Source organism: Hoplias malabaricus, chromosome 16, assembly GCF_029633855.1.
Source record: "Hoplias malabaricus isolate fHopMal1 chromosome 16, fHopMal1.hap1, whole genome shotgun sequence".
Classification (NCBI taxonomy): domain Eukaryota; kingdom Metazoa; phylum Chordata; class Actinopteri; order Characiformes; family Erythrinidae; genus Hoplias; species Hoplias malabaricus.
The window spans coordinates 21559325-21581468 of NC_089815.1; the positions used below are offsets into that span (position 1 = coordinate 21559325).

A 22144-nucleotide genomic window follows, 5' to 3' on the forward strand; every position below is an offset into this window, starting at 1 on the left:
GGCCAAAACTAAGACAAAGACCTTTTTAAAATATCTGGATCTGTGAGGACAGGGCCTGAATGCCACTTGTTGTACACACAAGGTATAAAACAGGTAGCAAAACCACAAACAAAATCAGACAGGTAAAAACAACAGAATCACTGTTACAATAACAAAAAACAGAAAAAAGAGAAGTGCTTTTATACTCACAGCCATGGGAAAACAAATATTTGGGAACAAGAGGTAACCATGGCTTCTGAGAACTCCCAGGTGCAGCACATGAGGGGCAGAGGAGGTCAAAACACAAAGACATGGACAGGAACACATGGGAAGGTAAACAAGAGAGCAAAACAGACAAGGGCAAGTCAGGGCAAGTCATTACACAGTTCCACATGCTGATCCAGTTTATGCCTAAATTGGACATCACATGCCAACAAAGTCTGGGGGCAGATTTTAATGAGTTATATGCAACAAAGTCTGAACGCGCCACCAATGAGATGTAAAGTATGAAAACATTAATAATGATGTCAGCTGAAGGTTGTTATGTGTTGCTTTAATTAGAGGAGATTTTGGAAAAACATTGTCAGAGGAGGGGACACACGAACACTTGCGCAGTCTCAAATAAGTTCTGTGTTTATTCCTCTAAACATGCTCTGCTCTCCGCCTTTTGGGATGCCTGCTGGTCTGTTTCTGTTTCTCTATCTCTCTGTATCTGTCTTTCTCCCGAATCCTGTGGGATTTCTGCTCGGCTCCTCTCCTTGCGTGACTCACCTCACACTCCTGCCCCTGGAGACACTAGCATACATGACAAACACACAGACAAGCACACACACACACACACACACACACACACACAAACACACACATGTTTAGCTGAAATAGGGGCTGTATTTTTTGACAATGTCAGAAAGAGGAAAACACATTTAGTCCAGCCTGGTTCAGCCGAGGTCTGAATGACACTGAATGTTTGAGTCATTCCTGCCTCGCAGCCTCATGCTGATTTCACACTCGTATGTCACCTTGGATCACCATGTTTTGCTCTTCTGCCAGACTGGAGCACTTCCACACGGTCTCCATACTGCACACTCCAAACCAACAAACCACTGCTTATAGGACTCATGATAAACTTATGTTTTTATAACGAACTCCCTCATGCATTATGCAGTTGTTGTTTTCAAAAAGTGCATTACTTAGTGGCTGTGGTAACAGCAATCCATAGCAGCAAAACATCACTATCAAAACTCCAGAATTCCATTTTTGAAAACGCAACAAATTGATCCCAAGTGGTGCAACTGACTAGGGGTGAATCCCAATTTATCCATTAGCCATACCCCTCCCTTTTGCCTAAGTATAGGGGTGTCTCAATTCTTGATGGAAAAGCGGGTTAGGGACAAGGGGTAGTGCTATAATACCTCTTTAAACTGAGATTTTTTTGGCAAGATGGCGACACATGGGACAATATAGGCCAGAAATGTCAGTGTTGTCTCGTTTAAAAACTATGGTAACCATTGTATTATCTTAGTTTAATATAGTTTTTAATGCATTAAGTCGCTTTATTCATAACAAGCGTAAAACTTTGCTAGTACTTCGCCGATGTTTCGGAATTTCCAGTTCCACCTTAAATGCTGAAGCAATTACATTCTAGTGCCTGTGGCTGCTGCAGCGAAGAAGAAACAGCCAAATAAGCAGCTGAATTCAGCTTCATATCCCAGAGAGTTAGGAGTGTGTGGTAATATATGATTGTGGAAAGTATTTGAAGGTTTATGATGCCCTATATTTAACTACGTTAAAGTCTAGAAGCTCTTCTCTGATACTGCTGCAAAATGGCAGCAGATCACTACTGAAATGCTGCTCTTTTTTGTGTTACTGAAGGGTCTTCATGATACATAGGAGAAGATTTTAATCAATACAAAGTGTAACTCAGTTCCAAGGGGTGAGATAACACTCGAAAACGAGGAGTAGGAGTAAAGTTATGAAATGGGATTCACCCGGCGTTGGACGTATTATTGAGAGCTCTAGTAAATCCTCGGTTATCCATATTCAGGAGTCAAATAAGCAAAATTGTACCCCCATGCACACTTTTTCCATCACAGTACAATGCCAGCCGATGAGGTGCAGTGATGTTGCATTAATGAAAACAGAACAAAGCACTGGCTGGCTATGTTTAGAGGAAACATGTGCTGGCTTCACCCTCTCAGCTTATGTGGTTGGAAGACACTAAAAATAGTAGAGAAAAGTAGGTTAAAATTAAACTGATAAAAGAGGCATGGTTAGCAATGCAGGTAGTGTCAGGTCTGAGGTCATAGGGTCCTGTGCCTCGAGTCACAGTCTGTGCAAAATTTGTCGTGCTGTGTCCCTGTGTCTCACTTGGTTTCCTCAGGGTGCCCCAGTTTCCTCCCACACACATCTTAACACACATGGATTGGCTGTGGGAAAGTATCCACGGATGTGAGTGAGTGTGAGTGACTGAGTTTGTGATGCCTGGCAACTGCCCTGGGCTTGTTCCTGCCTTGAGTACAGTGATTATGGCTAGTCTGACCCAGGGGGGTGCCATGTCATATCTTTCACAATAATATTGGTCTTTAACCGATTTTTTTAAAGCTAAATAGAAAAATCCATATCATAATAGTAATGTGTCTGATTACGTAGCCTAATGACATCATGTAGCTAAACATAGTATGGGGTATGTTTGTTACATGAGTCATTTAGGCACAGTAACACATATGGAACATGGCTCTGCAGTGGAGGAGTTTCTTCCAAACGATGGAGTGACTTCAGTAGCGTGGAAGTGGTTTGGTTGAAAAAATATCAGATGTACATCAAACCAGAGTAATATATAAGATCTGCACGAAGCCTGTAACAATATAATAGCAACCTTTATGAATGAACCACCCAGATGAATAAAAGTGAAGTATAAAAAGCCACAATGAGAGCTCTAACCCAAGCACACAGACTGCACTGACTCAGCAAAGTGTGTATTTTTCTATTTTTTTTTTTTTTGTTGCTGTTGTTTTGTTATTTACTGTTAAATTTTATGGGCATTTTTATTTTTTGTTAAAGTTTACTTTTTTATTTTCTGCAGTTTAGTTTAGTTGAAGTACTTGGACTTGGCGGCTGAGGTGAGGGAATGTGGGTGGCAGGCACATGTAAGACCAGTGGAGATAGGTGTTAAGGGATCTGTAGCCAAGTCTGCCACATCCCTGCTTGTGCAGTTCAGCATCAGGGGCCGGAAACTAAGGGCAGCTATGAAGGAGTTATCAGAAACAGCTGAAAGGTCCAGTCAGTGGTTGTGGATAAGGAGAACACAGACTAGTTGGGTAAATGCACTGTAGAGGTGCTGTTGTGGTGGTTGGTGATGTAGCACGTAAAGATTACATGGAACTGGTGGCACTGAGCTTGCATTAACGGTGCCAGTGGGGCTAGGTACAGGCTTAGTCACCAGGAAGACCAGTGTGGATTTACGATTGTTGATACTTAAGTGTAAGGTAGGACTGTAAAGCTGGTTTGGAGGGGGGTGGGTCTGGGACGCCAGACTTCACTGTTAAGCCTTCTGGAGGTGTAATGGGCTTAATTCAGTGAAATACAGACGAGGTGAGGTGCCTCCCTGATGACCCCTGTGAAGAGCTAGTGATGCAGTAGGTGGTTTGGGTACTCATGGGCTGTGCTCAATGAGTAACCGTAGATGTTAAGTGTAGCTGGTTGCTGATTGAATCATAAACGGCCACAGCAAATTTAAGATGTAGCTATAGGAATGGAACAATGGAAATTATGTGGCTGCTGGTAGGAAGAGAGTGTGGTGGGCCCTATGTGAAGCTCTAATGGATTGGCATAGGATATTTTACATCTTGTGTATGATTATATTAATTATTAGGAGATTTCATCATTTTTTTTTTACAAAATCCAAATTTTATATATTTTTGTATAAATTATTGTGTACAAAGTAACAAAATATTTACACTTGGACTTTCATTTTTGTTTCTATAGAATGTTTGAAATAACGGTAACATATTTACTAAAATTAAACTAACATTTATTTTGTTGCAATAGTATGTTCTTGACAGTGTTTTTTCATATCGTTATCACAATCGTTTTAGGGCCATATCGCCCACCCCTACGCTTTACTGGAATTTTAGCATAGTCTGAGGTGTATAGCTCTATATTTAAATTCTTTTAACGCAGTAACTTTATATGAACAATATTGTAGGGGGATTAATTTCAGGCAATTTACTAATTTCTCTAGAATTGAGCACATGGAGTCAAGGTCCGCTGAGTGATTGATTTTATTTTATTTTTTAATCTAATCTCATCTAATACTTAGATCAAAACAAGGCCATATACGACATAAAATTGTTCAGAACAACCGGTTTCAGCACCTGTTCCTTTAAATGAGAATGAGTCATGGCTCAATTCAGCACAAATTCAGCATCAATACAGAAGCTCTGTATTTTAACCTTTTCACTTGGTCTCTTTTCTCTTCTCATTTTTTTCTGTATTTAATCAGTACATTAATGGTATACTTATTGCACTTGTTTTGTTAGGTTTGCTCTGTTTAACCACATTTTGTCACTCTCACATAAATGAGAGACTTAGATGAGGTGGTGGGACAGTGAGATTAGTCACTCTAAAGTATCTGGACTTTACATAAGAAGCAGTGGTGAGCTGTGTCATTTTGCAGTCTGCATCACCACACTACAACTTATAGCTCATATTCAGTGTTACTTTGAAAGCACTTAATTAGCCTTCTAATTAACACAACCTCTCCTCCAGCCACTGTCCGTTTACCCAGTTCAGTCTCAGGCCACTATCCGCTAGCGGCCACATGACACTTTACATCATCATCTACTGCTGGCCAGGGACTATTGGCATTATTATTCAAGCTCTATTCCTGCTGTGACTGCATCATCATCTCTGGAGCCGCTTAACAGGATGCAGCTCCCTATGGGTCAAACACAAATACACACACACACACATACACACACACACACACACACATCCACACATAAGTGCACTAATACATCTAATTCCCAGTTATGCATACTTACTCCAGGTGACATCTTGCAAGAACAAGGGTAAAGGCCCCCCTGCAGTAAAAAAAGGATGGTCACTGTCAAACACTGTTTATTTCCTATTCACTGACAGCAGTGTTAAAAGAGACAGTGTCCCAGGAGACAGCGGCTGAACTGTGGAAATTAAAGAATCTTTATAGGCTATCAAAGGATCCACACACATTCAGAGTGACTGAGCTTTTCAGTCAGAACTGTGTGATGTATACCACTAAGCACTAAGCCATAACTTTATATTTTTCCTTTCACCCTCCATTATTTCAGCTTCACTGACCACACAGGAACACTTTGTAGTTTTGCAATTACAGACAATTGTCCATCTGTTGTTCTGCGTACTTTGTTTGCCCCCATCACCCTGTTCTTAAAAGATAAGGACCCAACAGGACCACCACAGAGCAGGCATTATTTGGCTGATGGATCATTCTCAGCGCTACATTGGCACTAGTGTGTGTTGTGCCAATGAGTAGACAAGCAAAGCAGTTGCTGGAGTTTTTAAACACTGTAGGGGTGAGACAAAATATCGATGCAGTGATATATTGTATATTTTGTGATACGTTATCAATACGTGGCATCAAATAGAAATATATTTATTGAAATGTAGGCGCTCTTAACTCCATAAGAGAACTCCTCCAGTTCCTCCACTTACCAAAGTCACTGCCTCATTACTCCACGTGGTGGCGCTAATCAAATGAATAGAGTAAACCTGCAGTAAACCTGAAGAAAAAGAAATTCTCAGTGGAGAAATGGCAGACAATGCGGGAAAACAAATCAGGCAAGGTATTGTCCTCTTTCAAGTTGAAAGTTTGGACCCCCTTGGCTTCTATAATAAGGAAAGGACCAACGAAATAGACAAAGGCTATTTGATTTGCAAGAAGTGTCTTGTTAAAATAAAGTTCACAGGCAACACAACCAACACACCTTTGTTTGTCAGCATCCTGAACTGATAGTTGAGATAACATTTAACATTACCACAGTCTGTGTGTGTCAAAGAGACACGAGCAAGCAAAGCTATGCACTTAATTGTACATTGTTTCATATTGGTTGTCAAATTCTGTGAAACTGACACCAGAAAACACACAAACTCTGGTATTTGCTTATTTTTGAGTATTGTATTCTCTTAGTTTAAACAGATTTCATGATGTATCGCAGAGAATGGTCTTGTAAAAAATCAAGTATCACAGTATCGTGATGTCATCATTATCGTGGGCAACAATCCTATCGTGAGATGCCCTGTGATTTCTACACCCCTACTGTTTTCACTCACTGTCCACTCTGTTAGACACGTCTTGGTCCACATTGACAGCAGCTTAAAGTTTCCTCTAATCGGTGGACTATAAAGATATTGCAACAGTTAATTAACTAGAGATTCATATCTCAGTTGCGACAATTGAAAACTCATACCAGTAACATACTTCTACTGGTCTCACTCTGACCAATGATGCGGAGTCAACTCCAAACAGTCCGTTCTTTGACTCCAAAGCATGGGTTTAATTTTGGGTTTGATTAAAAAGATTTTCCTTAGTTTGTTGAGTATTGAGGTCATCTTAATATTTAATCAGAAAGGATATGATTGGAGTGGTGAAAATCTTAGTGTTTAAACATGTTGTTTTGTTGTTTTGTCATATATAGAAAAAATAATAACTTATACTTAAAGACTTTTGTGATTGGAAATGAAGTGTAAAATATTTTCCCTGGTTTTGTCCAGTACAGAACAGCCATTTCCATTTTATAATCTAAAACAAACAGGTTGGAAATGGCCAGATACAAACTATAGTTGGTTCTTAAATCCACAAAAATGAAATTACTTGGCTTAAGGAAAAATAAATATATATATATTTTTTTTTAAATAAATGCAGTAGGTGCCCTTTGCAGACCTCCACCAGGGTGTACCATCATGAATGTGTGTGTGATGCTCATCTACTTGTCTCTGTCTCGGAAAGGTCAGAGAGTCTCTTTTGGGGCAAAAAAGACTGAGAATATCATTCCTGTTCTTTTACATTCTCACTGTCTCTGCAGTATTCTGTCCGGTTCTGTATAGCCTCGCTTCAGACTGCCCCATGTCTTGGACATTATAATTGTACTGTGGCTGGAATGTGTGTGTGTGACGTGGAGGTGTGTGTCAGAAACCTCATGTAACTCAGCTTGCCCAAGGCCATTAGAGCACCATTACAGCTGGGCTGTGTGTAGGTGTTTTTTTGAGGTTTGTTTTTATTTTTAAGCCTGTTGGTCCTGACAGTGATGTGTCTGTTAGAAACACTGCTGTTTTTGGTAATAATCTGTTGAAGAATATGTTTCGTACTGGTTGCTTACAGACAGACCAATCTGGAAGAAAAATAGAAAGAATAATTAGCATCTAGCAACTGGACCTTAATTCATTAAGGTCCAGTTAGAGAAAATATTCTCAAGCCAAGGTCTGGATGTTCCTAATGACATTGCACTGTAGTTGCAGTTGACTTTACTGCTTTTTGGATTGGCTCGTATTGATAAAGGGCGGGACTTTATCTGTTAACAGCAGTCTGTTTTGCTGGAGGGTGGGACTTTATTTGTAACAGTATCCACGTTCAGCGTTATGAGAACATTTCAACCAGTAGTTGTTCCCGTATTTGTCAAGTTTCTGGGTTAACCTCACAAAAAGAGCTTTTATCATGTCCCTTGGGCTTTTTTATTGGCCCCGGCACAGTGGAGTCTGGAACCATGCACTGTGTGTGTCACTCGTTGGAGTCATAGTGCTCATCATAATTTACAGATCTGATTGGCTGAGTAGCCTCACATGTAATATGCAGAAACGCATGCGATTAGTGAGTTTCCTGGAGCGCTAAACCTGAACCGTAATGACTAGAAGAGTCACACCACTTAAAACAATCACCCTGTTCAAAATGAAACAGCTCTTAATAGTTTATCAGTTACAGGTCCAGGTCCAGATAGGACAGCGTTTGGGTCTGGACCCGGACCAAAGGTCCACCTATTTGTGACCCCTGATCTAGATTCAAAAGTGTACTTAATTGAAGTAGCCCACTTAATTTAAGTATCAGACATAAAAGAACATGCTGTTTTACTTTTTTAAATAACCATTTTATTCATATGTCAGCAATGTATTCCAGTTATTTTCATTCTTCATTCATAGCTTTCCCTAATGACATTAGCCCATTCAAATGAACCAATTAACCTGTAAGGTGTGGCCAGTGGGATCTACTGTGTCATAGACAGCTTCAGTCAACCATCCATCCATTCATTATCTGTAACCGCTTTTCAAATTCAGGGTCGTGGTGGGTCCAGAGCCTACCTGGAATCATTGGGCGCAAGGCAGGAATACACCCTGGGGGGGCCAGTCCTTCACAGAGCAACACACACACGGTCACTTTTGAGTTGCCAATCAACCTACCAACGTGTGTTTTTGGACTGTGGGAGGAAACCGGAGCACCTGGAGGAAACCCACGCAGACACAGGGAGAACACACCAAACTCCTCACAGACAGTCACTCGGAGCAGGAATCGAACCCACAACCTCCAGGTCCCAGGAGCTGTGTGACTGCGACACTCCCTGCTGCGCCACCGTGCCGCCCTTCAGTCAACCATGTAGATCTTATTAGGCAAAACATGAAAAAATGTTTATACAGGTTCATGTCCGACAGAAGTAATTTCTTCATTGTAAGTGTGAATGGAGATGGATTGGTGACTCATAAGTGTCCATAGGTGTTAGTGTGTGAGTCAATGTGAGTGTGTGTCGCCCTGCAAAGGACTGGCGCCCCTCCAGGGTGTGTTCCTGCCTTGCGCCCGGTGATTCCGGGTAGGCTCTGGACCCACCGCGACCCTGAACTGGATAAGCAGTTACAGATAATGAATGAATGAATGAATTAATTGATTAATTAGGATTCAGATTAATGTAAATGTTTGCATGTTAACTTAACTACTGATAAATTAATATACAAAGGGAAGAAGTATTTCAAGGACCAGTTCGGCATCACATCTGACTTCTAGTGAGTAGCAGACTACACAATCAATTTAGACTAAACTCTGGAGGCGTGGAAAATTATCCTTGCAGATTTCTTGAAAGCAAGCATTCTACTGATAATGGAAGGTGAAATAAAAAAAGCTTGAACCTGCAAAATAATGAAAATGTTGACTTCTGTCATTTGTTTTCTGTTTTTTTTTTTGCAGTTTCTGTCAGAATTGTAGTTGAGTGGGAGCTAAATATATTAAAGGATGAGCTTTGATTTTTTTTGTGCAGTGCTGAATATCAAAATCACATCATTGTAAGCAGTTTGACTGGAGCACAGATCACAACAAAATGACAAAGACAAACAATCTGTGTCTTGTTGCTTACGTTTCATTTAAATAAAAGCATATAAGACAAAATAGATAAGGCACGAATGGAATATTTCAGGAAATGTTTGTTTTAAAAGGATTTTAAAGACTTTAAAACGATGTGGTAAGTAATCGGAACATGCTCTGTGTTTATCTGACCCAGTCATATTTGCCCCAGTACAAATATGACACAGCTCTACTCAGCACATGTGACATCTGAATCACATTTTGGTTTAAAATAAATAAATAAATGGTGGTTTATTGTAAGTAGATTGCACGGAGGGTTTAAATAAGATGTGCTGAGGTCATGTGTGCGCTAAAACAGTAAGACTGCAGCTGTTTGTTTTTCTGTAGAGTAAAATCCAATCCTCAATGGAGCTCGTTGGCAGCCAGTTAGGGAATGTGTGGTGAAGAAGATGACAGAGTTCTGGAGCGAAGAAACAGTATTGGCTCCTGGAAATGCTGTCAAGTGAATGTGATGTAATTAACGAGTCAGTGCTGTTCTCTCCTTCAGATGTCATTGAGGTGGTGCCAGGTGGAACCTTGCCTGGACCGTTTCCCTTTAACATTTTTCTGCTGGTGTGCAGACTTTTGAGATGCTCCCTAAGTCTCTCTATTAGCTGGCAGATTGAGTTTAAAACCATGCAGCCGTAGTGTGTGAGAGAGAGAGAGAGAGAGAGAGAGAGAGAGAGAGAGAGAGAGAGGCAGTAGCTTTTCCCCACATGCACACATACAAGGCAGCTTTAGAGACCAGAGGCAGAAATAGGACAGGATTCTCCCTGACATATTATATAGTCTTTCTACCGCATACTTTTCCAGGCAGCGCGTGCACTCCCACCCCCCACCAGCAGCTCCCCTGTCAGTGGGGCAGTGTGAGAGACGCTCTGTCCGATGCCTACTAGGAACCAGCAGTGAGAAACAAAAGAAGCGAGAGGAAGGCTGGATGTGCATGGCTGTCTCCCTTTGCTCCCACTCTATTTTTCAGTCATAGTCTGGAGCGAAAATTGAATGTCCTGAAGACAACAGGCAGAGGGGGAGCTCCACATCTGATAGCACAGACAGATACAGCTGCATCCTCAAGCCTTGTTGGAAGATAACAGTGGAAGTCCAGAAGAGAAACAACTGGACTTGAGAGAGCCGTCCATATGCATGTCCACTGTCAAGGTTTGCAGATGGGAATGGGTCAGCTGTCAATTTCCAGTCCTGGGTGAGTACTGTTAAATCATAAATCAAATGGAATGAATAAATGAATGAACTTGCATGATTCTGCTGCTTGACACTTACTTGTATTGGATTATAGTACAACCCCTAGCCAACTTCATTTCCACACCTGTGTTTACTTCACAAGAAAGTATCTTGTTTGTAATAAAGTTGTATATACTGGATACTCCAGAATATACATTTAATATCCTCACTACTTAAGTGCTTGGTTATATTTGTTCATTTGCATTAATGTGGGTTAGCACCGTTGTATGTGTATCTCCTTTCACTGTATACATTTACATATCGCTGGACATCACAGCCTTATCACCTTACGCTCAGCCAATAATCACACGCCTCTGTATGGCCAGCAGCAGCGAGCTCGTCATCACCCAGTGGGATCGCTGATAGTAATGTCACCACAATATGTGTGAATCACATTAAAGCGCTCCATTGGTCTGGAGGGAATTTGCTGGCGTGGATGTTAAACTGCCCACCGCACCGTAAGTGACAAGATGTCTTCATAAGCTCTGACTGTGGTGCCATTTTTTTTTTGAAGGCTTTGCAAAAAGGTGCTGAGATGCAGGCAGAAGCTTTAGGGCAACGTATCAGCTCCGAAGAGTTCAAGAGCAGGGACTTGGGCTAGGCTTGAGTGTCTAGTTCATGACTGGAGGTCACGACACTGTTTTGAACGCCAGGATTGTATTACACAGAGCAGAAAGTGCTTGTAAGATGATAAGGCATGCAATGATTCCAGATTATGTCTCCAGATAATGTTTATGGACACTCCCCATCGTTAGTGAATTCAGCTACTTTAAGGTGCACCCATTAAGAACACAGATGTTCAGTTGTGCACTCGCAGCTTGTTTAATCTCTTAAGAAAATGACGACATCCGAGACTCTGAAGGAGCCGCAAGCGAGGTTAAGAAGTGAATAAGGCAGGAATTGGCTCTGCGCTCTTTAGTAGATGGTTTCCATGAGAAAGTTCAAGTGCTGTTATTGACTTTTAGAGTGAAAGGAGAACAGATGTATGCTCCATAAATGTGTGCTATAAATCTTCTTATAGGGGAAATTGCTGTCTGCGTCTTTGCCTCTGGCAACACACAGAAAACAGAGAGGAAACTGATAAAGGTTTCACTGAACGTGAGTTTTCTCCTTCTAATGTGTATTCTTAGCTGTTCATATCCTCTTTTTAGTGAAATATAGTGCTCAAAGCTAATAATCCTACTCTAACATTAAAAAATCTACCACCTTCGAGCCAAAATGAAGCTTGAATCTTCAAAAAAAAAAAAAGAACTCAGAAATGAGAAGCTGTTTTGCCAGAATTAGCTTGTACAGCTCTAACAAACATCCGTTGTATGAATCCTCTTTTATTGTAGGATGTTGTATGTTAATAATGGAGTATGGCTTGTGTGAGCAGTCAGAACGTCCCCTACACACGCCGGTCACTGCATAATGGACATCGGCCTCAGAAATCCATGTAAACACTTTTTTTGCTTACATCAAAATCCACACTGATCCATATACAGTGATAGTCCACCATTGAGCCCTGCGCTCACAGTGGTCTTTAGGTCCTCGTGGACGTAGTCCGACTGATCCTAATTCACACGGACAGGGTGGAAAAGTGGGACCGCTGTAAATCTCCGAGCGGATGGCTCTTTCAGTGTGCTTGCCCACCACTGTTCCAGCACGCCATAGATAAATAGGACTTGTGAGTGTTTATTCGCATGCTGATTTCTCCCTCCTGTGTTTGATGGATTCTCCATTCTTTATAATAATTGTAAACCACAGTAATAGATCTTAACTCTAGGAGTGGAGATGAGTAAGTGAATAAAGGCTGTTCTGATTTCTGCAGCCAATATCTGAGTCTTTGTGGTGTAGCCACATAAATTCAGCTCAATAATTACTGGCATCACTTGTAAAAATCCAAAAAGTTAAAAAAAATTTGTTGTTGTTATTTTCTCAGTATCACATTGAGACTGAGAAACCTTAACTGAAGTTGCTTTAGTGTAAGAAAATAAACCCCTGAGCGTAGGGGAAAATAGAGCTGTGATCTCTCCCAGAGCTGGTTTGTCTTTTTCTTTTATGTTTTCTATTTTCCTCATCGTGTTGATGAATGGCTAAAGGAATTTGGCCAATGTGGCTCCTCATATTTCTTCCTCAATCAATCAGAGATTCATGGATCTACTACCTACCTAAATGACTCAACACCCAGGTGGTGTGAAAACTGAAATATTATTGGCATTTTGTTCTTAAACATTTCTAGAGTGTTAAAAAGAAAGCATGTTTAACAGAATGACATTTTTCACACCATCTACTCCTTATCTTTGGTTTACAGTTTTTTAATTATTATTATTTTCATATTCCAGTGTTCAAGTGTTCAAATCCCAAAGAGCTACAAATTGGACAGTAGCCTACAACATCAACACTGTGGTCTTAAGTTTTAAAGATTTACCTAATACCACATGGTTCATTAACTGACAAATCAGAAGCAAGCAAACACCTTTGTGCTGTGTTGTGAGGGTCTGAAAAGTTAGGTAGATATTGTCCAAAAACAGTTTAGTCCTAGATGTAAATAATTATGCAGCTTTCTGCCCCTAACTGTCTCTTGTAGACTTCACTGAGCGGTTTGCTCTTCTCGGCTGCAGTAGATTCCTAAAGCCTCTGGAGAGACTCACGTTGTATGTCGTTCCCATGGACCATGCCTCGTGCCTGCCTTCCGGCAGCTCTTTAATTCATGCTATTGAATTAACCGCATACTGTGATGTGCTGCTGTTTTGTCAGCAGAGCACAGACACAGAACACGGGCGGAAAGGATTCTTCATTCATCCATTCATTCATTGTCTGTAAGCGCATCTCCAGTTCAGGGTCGCGGTGGGTCCGAAACCTACCCGGAATCATTGGGCGCAAGGCAGGAACACACCCTGGAGGGAGGTGGAAAGGATTCTTCAGGAGTTTATTTAACCAACAAACAGACTGGAATTCACTACCCCTCGAAATTACATCCCTAACATTTGTTGAGGATTTCAAGACCAGCCTTTGGACATACTTTTATTAACTGGCTTAATCTTGGTGATTAATCTTGTGATCCTTAAATTAGTTTTAAAACTGGGCTACAATTTACCATTTCTACCATTCAAACAACAGTTTGGTTTGGGATTCATTTCATTTTTTTTTCTTTTCTTTTTAATTTTACTAGTTTGGTTTATCCATATGCAGCTGTTTCGATTTCAATACTGTTATACCGGCTGGTCAGTTTCACTTTTTAAATATGTGTGTTGAATAAATTGAATTGAACTGAATTGAATCAAATTTATTAAATTTTATTTGAGGGCGGCACGGTGGCGCAGCAGGTAGTGTCGCAGTCACACAGCTCCAGGGACCTGGAGGTTGTGGGTTCGATTCCCGCTCCAGGCGACTGTCTGTGAGGAGTTGGTGTGTTCTCCCCGTGTCCGCGTGGGTTCCTCCCACAGTCCAAAAACACACGTTGCAGGTGGATTGGCGACTCGAAAAGTGTCCGTAGGTGTGAGTGTGTGTGTGTGTCTGTGTTGCCCTGTGAAGGACTGGCGCCCCCTCCAGGGTGTATTCCTGCCTTGCGCCCAATGATTCCAGGTAGGCTCTGGAGCCCCGCTTTTTTTTTTTTTTTCTGGAGCCACCATTATTACAGATAATGGATGGATGGATGTATTTAACTGAACTGATATGAAAAAGCGAGGCTGGCAGTTTCTGATTAGTGGAAATGGGGAAAGAAACTACACTCCATCCATGGTGGAAAATAAGTTTCAGAGGGGGGAAAATGATGGTTTGAAAGTCAGTCCTTAGGGTCCCTGTCTGTCTTTTGCCAAGCCTTCGAGGGGACGTTTGAGGAGGTCAGTGCTATCGGTCTTGAGCCAGGGATGAGAGGTTTCTCCGTTAGAGATGGTCACTCTGCCTTGGCTGGGGAACAGAAATCACACAGAGAGAGTGAGTTTAGTGGTATGTCTCAATCTGGAGCCCATTCCCTGATGCTTCTCCTTCTTGCAGCTGGCCTCATTATGGGAAGCCGGCTGTTCTTGTTCCGGCTGCCCCGCCTACCTTCTCCACGTGTCGGCTTGGTCCACAATTCCAGAATGTGTGAGAGGCCCCTTGCAATACCCATCCCACTGACTCACAGCCGTTTGTCCCTCTTTGCCATTATGTGATAGATTAGATGTGACTGGTATTTGATTACCTGTTCCTGCATATTTCCTCCCATCAATTGTCAGCAGGTGGTGGTTGATAAATTTTTCAAATGCATGCTAAAAATACCCCCACGCCCTCCTCCCTCACTGGAGATGCTCCTCTTTGCTCCCTCCAGGTTACACAGGGGCTGAACCCCTTACATAAGAGGTAATTGATTGCTCACTTCTATCTGGTTGAGATGTTGGCATTACGTTGATTAATCACGACGCCATGATCTTTACACAGCTGCTCATAAAAGATTGGAATCTGACCGAGGCCAGAGTTGCGCTCAGGCCCAGCCATAGCCTGTCATCAAGACACCGTTTTATCAGTGCCTATCATCAGAGCCACATAGTTCGTAGTCTGTCAGAGCCGTCAGCAGTGACCAGGCTCGGAAAATTGTGATGGACATGGAACGATAGGGCCGTGACCACCATACTCAGAGAAGATTCATTCTCTGGAACACTAATACCTATTCAGAGACCTCTATCTTGCCTCTCTTCTGCATTACAGAGTCATGACTCATCTCATCGACTCTTTACAAGGCCGAAACGTCGACACAAAAAGAAGCAGACAAGGCAATTTAGCTGGGTGTCACGTAAATTCATAATTCATCTCTCCTCATGGGAGGCCAGCACTCTGAACTAATGATGGAAAGAAGTTGTTTCTCCCCCTCATTAGCCCAGCCTGATGTAGTCAATTGACTAGCAAGTGGCAATAGAAATATTCGGGAAAGTTCTTTAATCTAATTTGGTTCAGGAGACTGTGTCCTAGATTTGGGTGAGTGATATTAGCAAGCTTCCACAATCGCTAAAGTGTCTGAGTGTGAAGTTAGTCATGGAAACACCGCCAGCTCCCCACGGATGAATTTAATTGTTAATATGCCTCTGCCGTGCCTTACTCTACAATATGGCAACAGATGGTGCACGAGATCAATCTAAACAGACTCCTTCCTGCTTCGTCTCCCGTGAGGTATCTGTCAAAAAGGCCTAGATCATTTAATCAGATGGACTTAGTAATGATGCTCAGCTTCCAACCATTGTGGAATTGCAAGGGAGAGTCTCTCTACAATGTGTCAAAGTGCTTATGTTGATGGAGGTGAGCTGTGTCTAAAAATACAAAAGTAAGCTTAGTTTGAAAGGCTTTTTTCTTTTGTCTTTGTTGCTGAAGGGATGGAAGAACAACAAGGGCACACTTTATTTGAAAGGCTACCTTAGCAGAATTGAACAACAACTTACACCGTTAATAAAAGACATTTGTTACTTTTATAACTCTGCTATGAAGCAGCATTCCCAAGTAACTGATTCTTCCCTGTCAGTGCTGGCAATGCCAGATATCAGTCACTTTACTGCAGTAATAACTTGACCTGTCTCTGTAGGTTTTAGACTAAATATTTTACCATTGCTGTGTGGATGTGATCATGCTGAGTCTTATAAACATTATTCAGGTCAGTTACTGATGCCGGATTATTAGTTATGGAAAAGTGTACTGGATTGACTTTTATCCCACAAGAGAAAACAGTTCCTCTGCAGCTTGGCATTGGGCATGATGACCTTATGTTCATGGTCAGCTGCCCCATTGGTTGCCATTCGATTTCATGGTTTTTCTATTATTCTGTTGTGCTGGTATGAGTGGATCAGACACGGCAGTGCTGCTGAAGCTTTTAAAGCCATCAGTGAATAGTCCCCCAAACAAAAATATCCAGGAGGACTTGAGGATGACCGACACAAAAGCAACAGGTGAACTACTGTCTCTGACTTTACATCTGCAAGGTGGACCAATGAGGTAGAGGGGACAGTGAGTGGACACTGTTTAAAAACTCTAGCAGCACTGCTGTGTCTGATCTACTCATACCAGCACAACACACACTAACGCACCACCACCACCACCACGTCAGTGCCACTGCAGCGCTGAGAATGATCCACTACACCAATCATGCCTGTCCTGAACATTGAAGAGCAGAGTGAAATGGGAATAAGAAAGTATGGGGAGGCGGCGCGCTGGCGCAGCAGGTAGTGTCGCAGTCACACAGCTCCAGGGACCTGGAGGTTGTGGGTTCAAGTCTCGCTCCGGGTGACTGTCTGTGAGGAGTTGGTGTGTTCTCCCTGTGTCCGTGTGGGTTTTCTCCGGGTGCTCTGGTTTCCTCCCACAGTCCAAAAACACACGTTGGTAGGTGGATTGGCGACTCAAAAGTGTCCGTGTGAGTGAATGTGTGTGCGTTGCCCTGTGAAGGACTGGCGCCCCCTGCAGGGTGTATTCCCGCCTTGCACCCAATGATTCCAGGTAGGCTCTGGACCCACCGCGACCCTGAACTGGATAAGGGCTTACAGATAATGAATGGATGGATGGAAGTATGGGTAGAAAGAGGTGGACTGCAAAGTGCTCCTGTATGGTGGAGTATCACAATGATTCTGAAGCTGTAATTGTAATGTAAAAATATTACATAGTGTTCCTTTATAAACACCTTATTATTTTTTGTTACTGGCATAAACATCATACAATGCTTATGCATGTGCTATGAAGTTCATATGTGAGCAGCCTACATATAAGGATTTACCAAACCCAGAGAAAAGCATTCTAATGTGCTATGATAGACACCTGGGTCAGTGCTTCCTCATCCAAGGCTTGCTTGACACTTCCTCCATTGGCTGCAAGGCTGTACCAGTGGCTTTATCATTACCCCGATGACAATGTATCCATGTCAGCGAGATACCTTCCCATGGCCTGCTTGACAGGACCGTGGTTCCTTGGGAAATGCCATGAATTTCTCATGGACGTTATAAAAGACACGCAGCATAGCTCAGTCGTCTCCGGGCTGTCACCTCCGTGTGCCTAAATGATTCACATTCTCTTAGAAAGAACTTCTCAAGGTGATACACTGATTGAAGTAGCATCATAGCTGCATATGATCAACCTTCATCTAAATCTGACCTTTCCCCCCTTCTGTTTCGGTCTTTTTTTGCCCTGTCACACTGGTTCACCTTGACTCCGTCACCCTCTGAGGAATGCTCTGTGGTGCTGAACCAAGCGTTTCAGCAGCAGGGACAGGTAGAGGTGGGCAATGTGACAGTACTTTACAGGGGTGTAATGATGTAATTCCATTCAGTTCATGATACTGTGTTCACAGTTTGGTATTCTCATGATATATGATGAACAAAATTACTAAGAAAACTAACTTGTGTCCATTGTTCATAATGCATTGTGGTGTCTAAAAAAAAAAAGTATTAATCGCACATTTTGCTGCAATTAATCGTGAATAATCAAATTGTCCCTTGAGACTGAAGTTTCTAATAATGGATTTTTAATTGTAAAATAAACAAATTAGTGTAAGATCAACACAATGTGATTATATTTGTATGAATATAGTATTATATTAATTATATTTTTGGGAGGGAGATAAATGTGTAGTGTGATATGAATGACAAACTGGCTAGAGTTTTACTTTATTATAATATCTAATGTAATTTTGATGATTATTGAATTTGTTTATCTTAATTTGCTGAGAAAAAGTTACAGGGAAAGCTTTAGCATCAGACACAGATGCTGTAATAGAGAATATGAATGGCACACTTCAGCTCAGACTCAAACCAGGAGGAATTAAGCGATGTAGAAGACAAAACAGGAGCTCCGTGTGTACGAGAGAGAGAGGTAGGGAGAAGAGTGAGAGTCAGTTCTAATATTCAATACGTATTTCAGCATAAATAAGATGTAATCTACATTCTGAACTTAACAGTAGTGAAGTTGTGTTTGCATACCGAGATAAAATTAATACTAGCTAATACATCTAAAGCTATTACATCACTAGGCTCTGTAAAAGGAGTGTATTATGGGAAGAGGTTGTAGCCAAATTTGGTAAAATTATTCATTTGTTTTGATGCGGCATATTAAGAAAAACCTAATAATTCATTAATCAATGGCAGTTTTTAAATCTGTCATTGCTAATACATTATATTAGTATTTGTGCGTTTTAATATATGATGTGTGTTTTGTGTATTGTAAAAATGTCTTTAGTTATTGCCCACCACTAGGGAAGGTTTTTCATCCTGTCCTTGCATTATTTGCTCTCCTGTTGTCAGTAGCGGGTATTCATTGCATTGTTGGACCTGGATTTGGTTTGATCAGGGGATGTTTATGAATGGATTCAGCACAATGCATTTCATAAGCCTCGGTAAGTACAGTGATGCAGAGGACAGTCTTTTTGTGTTGTGTATTGACCACTGCCCTAAACCTTGCTGATTTTCTGTGAGTCATTTTACAGCCACAGACCTGACACTATGCTGAGAAAGGTCCTTGTACATCGTACCTTGAAGGTGTATCGAGGGAATGTGGAATTTAATGTTGATCCCTGACACCAGGTCAGAAGCCTCTAGCTTGTTGATTCACTTGTATTTTGCTGCCAGCGCATGGGGTTAAGGAGGGCTGTTGGAAGACTTGATGAAAAAGTGCTGAGAACTCAATATTCTCTGTGCCCTCTCTCTCCTACTCTTTCTCTCTTTCATCCTGCCTGCGTCCTTTCTGTCTTCTCAGCCCTCCCTATTTCTCTGCTCTTAAGAAAGCCTGTCTCACAGAGGCCTTAAGATTGTCAGTCATTTGAAGGGGCTCAGTGCTAAGTCCCCTCAAATTCTTAGGCATCGTACCAGTCTTTCCACAATTGGATTTCCACCTTGACAGCCCCAAAACCGGTCCTAGCAAAGAGGGAAACGAGAGCACCTGTCAAACTCTCGTCCAATCATGCCTCCTTCATCCAAGGGGGGCCTTGGATTCCACAGATCCTTTTCTCTTTTCCCCCATCTCTCTGCCTGTCTATGTCTCTCATTCTTATAGTCCTAATCAAATATACAGCAATTTCTCTGCCCCTGCTCATTCTAACAGATTTTAAGACCCAAAAATTGAATTTCAAAAAGTTATTAAGATAAACTCTAGGGTCGTTTATGACACGTTTTATATGAACCGCTCCAACAGGAGCAATACCTTTTTTTGCTGTGTATGTAGGGTCATCTTAGACCAAACCATTCTGGCCAAAGTACACCAAGTCCAGAGTGTGGACAGCATTAGGCCTCTCACGATGTGCGATTGTGTGCAGAGAGTCCTAGAGTTGTTTTGGCAGGCAGGGGATTAAACCAAAGCAGTAAAGTAATTCTCCCAAAGCCTGAACTCAGTAATACAGCAGCCTGTAAGGTTAACAACCTTCAAAACCCTGAAAATCTGGGATTCTGTCAGTGGTGCACTGGAATGAATTACAGTGCTGTGAGTTTTCAGAACACCAGCTACTTCTTTATTTTCATTTGCATTTGGCTGTGGAGAAGTGGAGCTGTGTTTTCTTGAGAAATGGAGCTCCATTCAGAATGGGGTGAGTTAGAGGGGTGTTTGTGTTTGGGTGTTGATGCCGGACGATTAGTCTTGGATCACAAATGCCACTTTAGCTTTTCCCAGAGGTGTTGTATACCGACAGGGTATCAGAGAAATGTCTCACAGAATGTAGCCATCCTAGAAAATTAGAAGCTTCAGCAAAGGATGAATAAACTACTCATAAACGTCCTTGATTTCTGAAGAAATGCCCAGTCCACAAACCGTATGTATATTGTATATTATGTCTCTATATTCGTTCAAGTGGAGGATTTGTGTATTTTATTCACCACTGATTTGTTTAACATTTTGTGTTTGAGTCTGTCCAGCTGCAGTTTCACCCTTTTATTTATTTATTTATTTATTTATTTATTTTTGAGATGCTACAATGATTTGCCAGTTGTCCCCAATGGCATTCTGTTGTCTTGTCTGTGTTCAAGCTTAAAGCTGGTTTGTAGGTAGCAGTAGAAGCTGGCAATGTGCCACAGGATTAGGGGACCACTCTGAACTAGGCCAGGCCCCACATCCAGCTCTGAAACACGGATGCTGCTATCACAGAATGTGGCCAGCATAATGCTTTAATCCGTCTCTTTAACACAGTCACGTGTGTCATTTCACAGGGCAAAGACCTTATGGAGATTTGCCGACTGACACTGCGGATGGAAGGAAATGTACGCGGTCCTTAATTTTCCTCTCGTTACAAATATAATTACAGCATATCTCACTTCTCCCGTTTTTCATGCCACTAGAGTAAAATTGCTTCTAATTTTTGGAGGCTGCAGATGTATTATATGGTGCTGTGCCAGTGGTTCATCGCTGGTGAGCGTGGCAGTGGAATTAGCAGATGCGACCTTCTGCGTGTTTGCCAGTTTGAGCAATCAGAATGGAAAGCTATTTATTGGAGTATTGAAATCCTGTTTTTGAAAAAGCTTTTGAAAAAAGACCTACATTTCACACTGTGAATAACCATTTAGACCCACCATTTAAAAACTGCTGTTTTAACAGGAAAATTGATCAGACTGCTTTCAAATTTTGAATTCAGGAAACTTCTAATAAAAATTCCATAAAAGAAATATGTTTTTGTTCTTGGAATAAGGCATAAAGGGACGCGTACAATTATGGGCAAATGCAGTTTGTTTACCTTCCGAAGCTCCGCATCTTTTAAGGTTGAATGGTACATTTGAGAGGAAAAAAACTGTTGTTTGTTTGTGGCTGAAGTTTAACTTGTCTGTAAGTTTTTATCCACTGTTTGGATTAAATTGAATTGTGAAATTTGCCTTTAGGTTGAATTGGTTTCGTCCAGCTACGATTTTGCTTTTTATTTTTGATTCAGAATATTTATTTGAGTTGAAGAAAGTGAATTAAACTGCTAGTTATTCCAAGGAATTTACTGAAAATTCAATGTAAACTTAGTTTGGTTATTTTTATTTATTAATTTATTTAATGAATGAACTGATCAATAAATCATTAAAATACTTTTTGTTGCGAAGTTAAATAGCATTTTAACTCTGTTATATAGGAGCAAATATAGCCATTTAAAACTAGTTAAGGGGGCGGCATGGTGGCGCAGGTAGTGTCGCAGTCACACAGCTCCAGGGGCCTGGAGGTTGTGGGTTCAATTCCCGCTCCGGGTGACTGTCTGTCTATGAGGAGTTGGTGTGTTCTCCCTGTGTCCGCATGGGTTTCCTAAGGGTGCTCCGGTTTCCTCCCACAGTCCAAAAACACGTGTTGGTAGGTTGATTGGCGACTCAAAAGTGATCGTAGGTGTGAGTGTGTGAGTGAACGTGTGAGTGTGTGTGTTGCCCTGTGAAGGACTGGCGCCCCCTCCAGGGTGTATTCCCGCCTTGCGCCTAATGATTCCAAGTAGGCTCTGGACCCACTGTGACCCTGAATTGGGTAAGTGGTTACAGATAATGGATGGATGGAAACTAGTTAAGACATTTGTGATATTGTACGCCAGATTTAAAACTGCAGTTCTTGCTATTTCATAAATTCACTGTTTCAGTTTACGAATTAAATATAAAAACATGTACTCTTCCAGTCCTTCTAACG

General features: G+C 41.5%; 1 protein-coding gene across 1 annotated transcript in view; it reads left to right on the forward strand.

Moving 5' to 3' along the window:
• The first annotated feature begins 10162 nt into the window (after positions 1–10162).
• The window catches only part of lingo3a (leucine rich repeat and Ig domain containing 3a), a 28874-nt gene continuing 16892 nt past the window's right edge, over positions 10163–22144 (forward strand). Inside the window, exon 1 of the mRNA XM_066648196.1 lies at positions 10163–10553. The gene's annotated coding sequence lies outside the window, so the exon portion shown is untranslated. The remainder of the gene's footprint in view (positions 10554–22144) is intronic.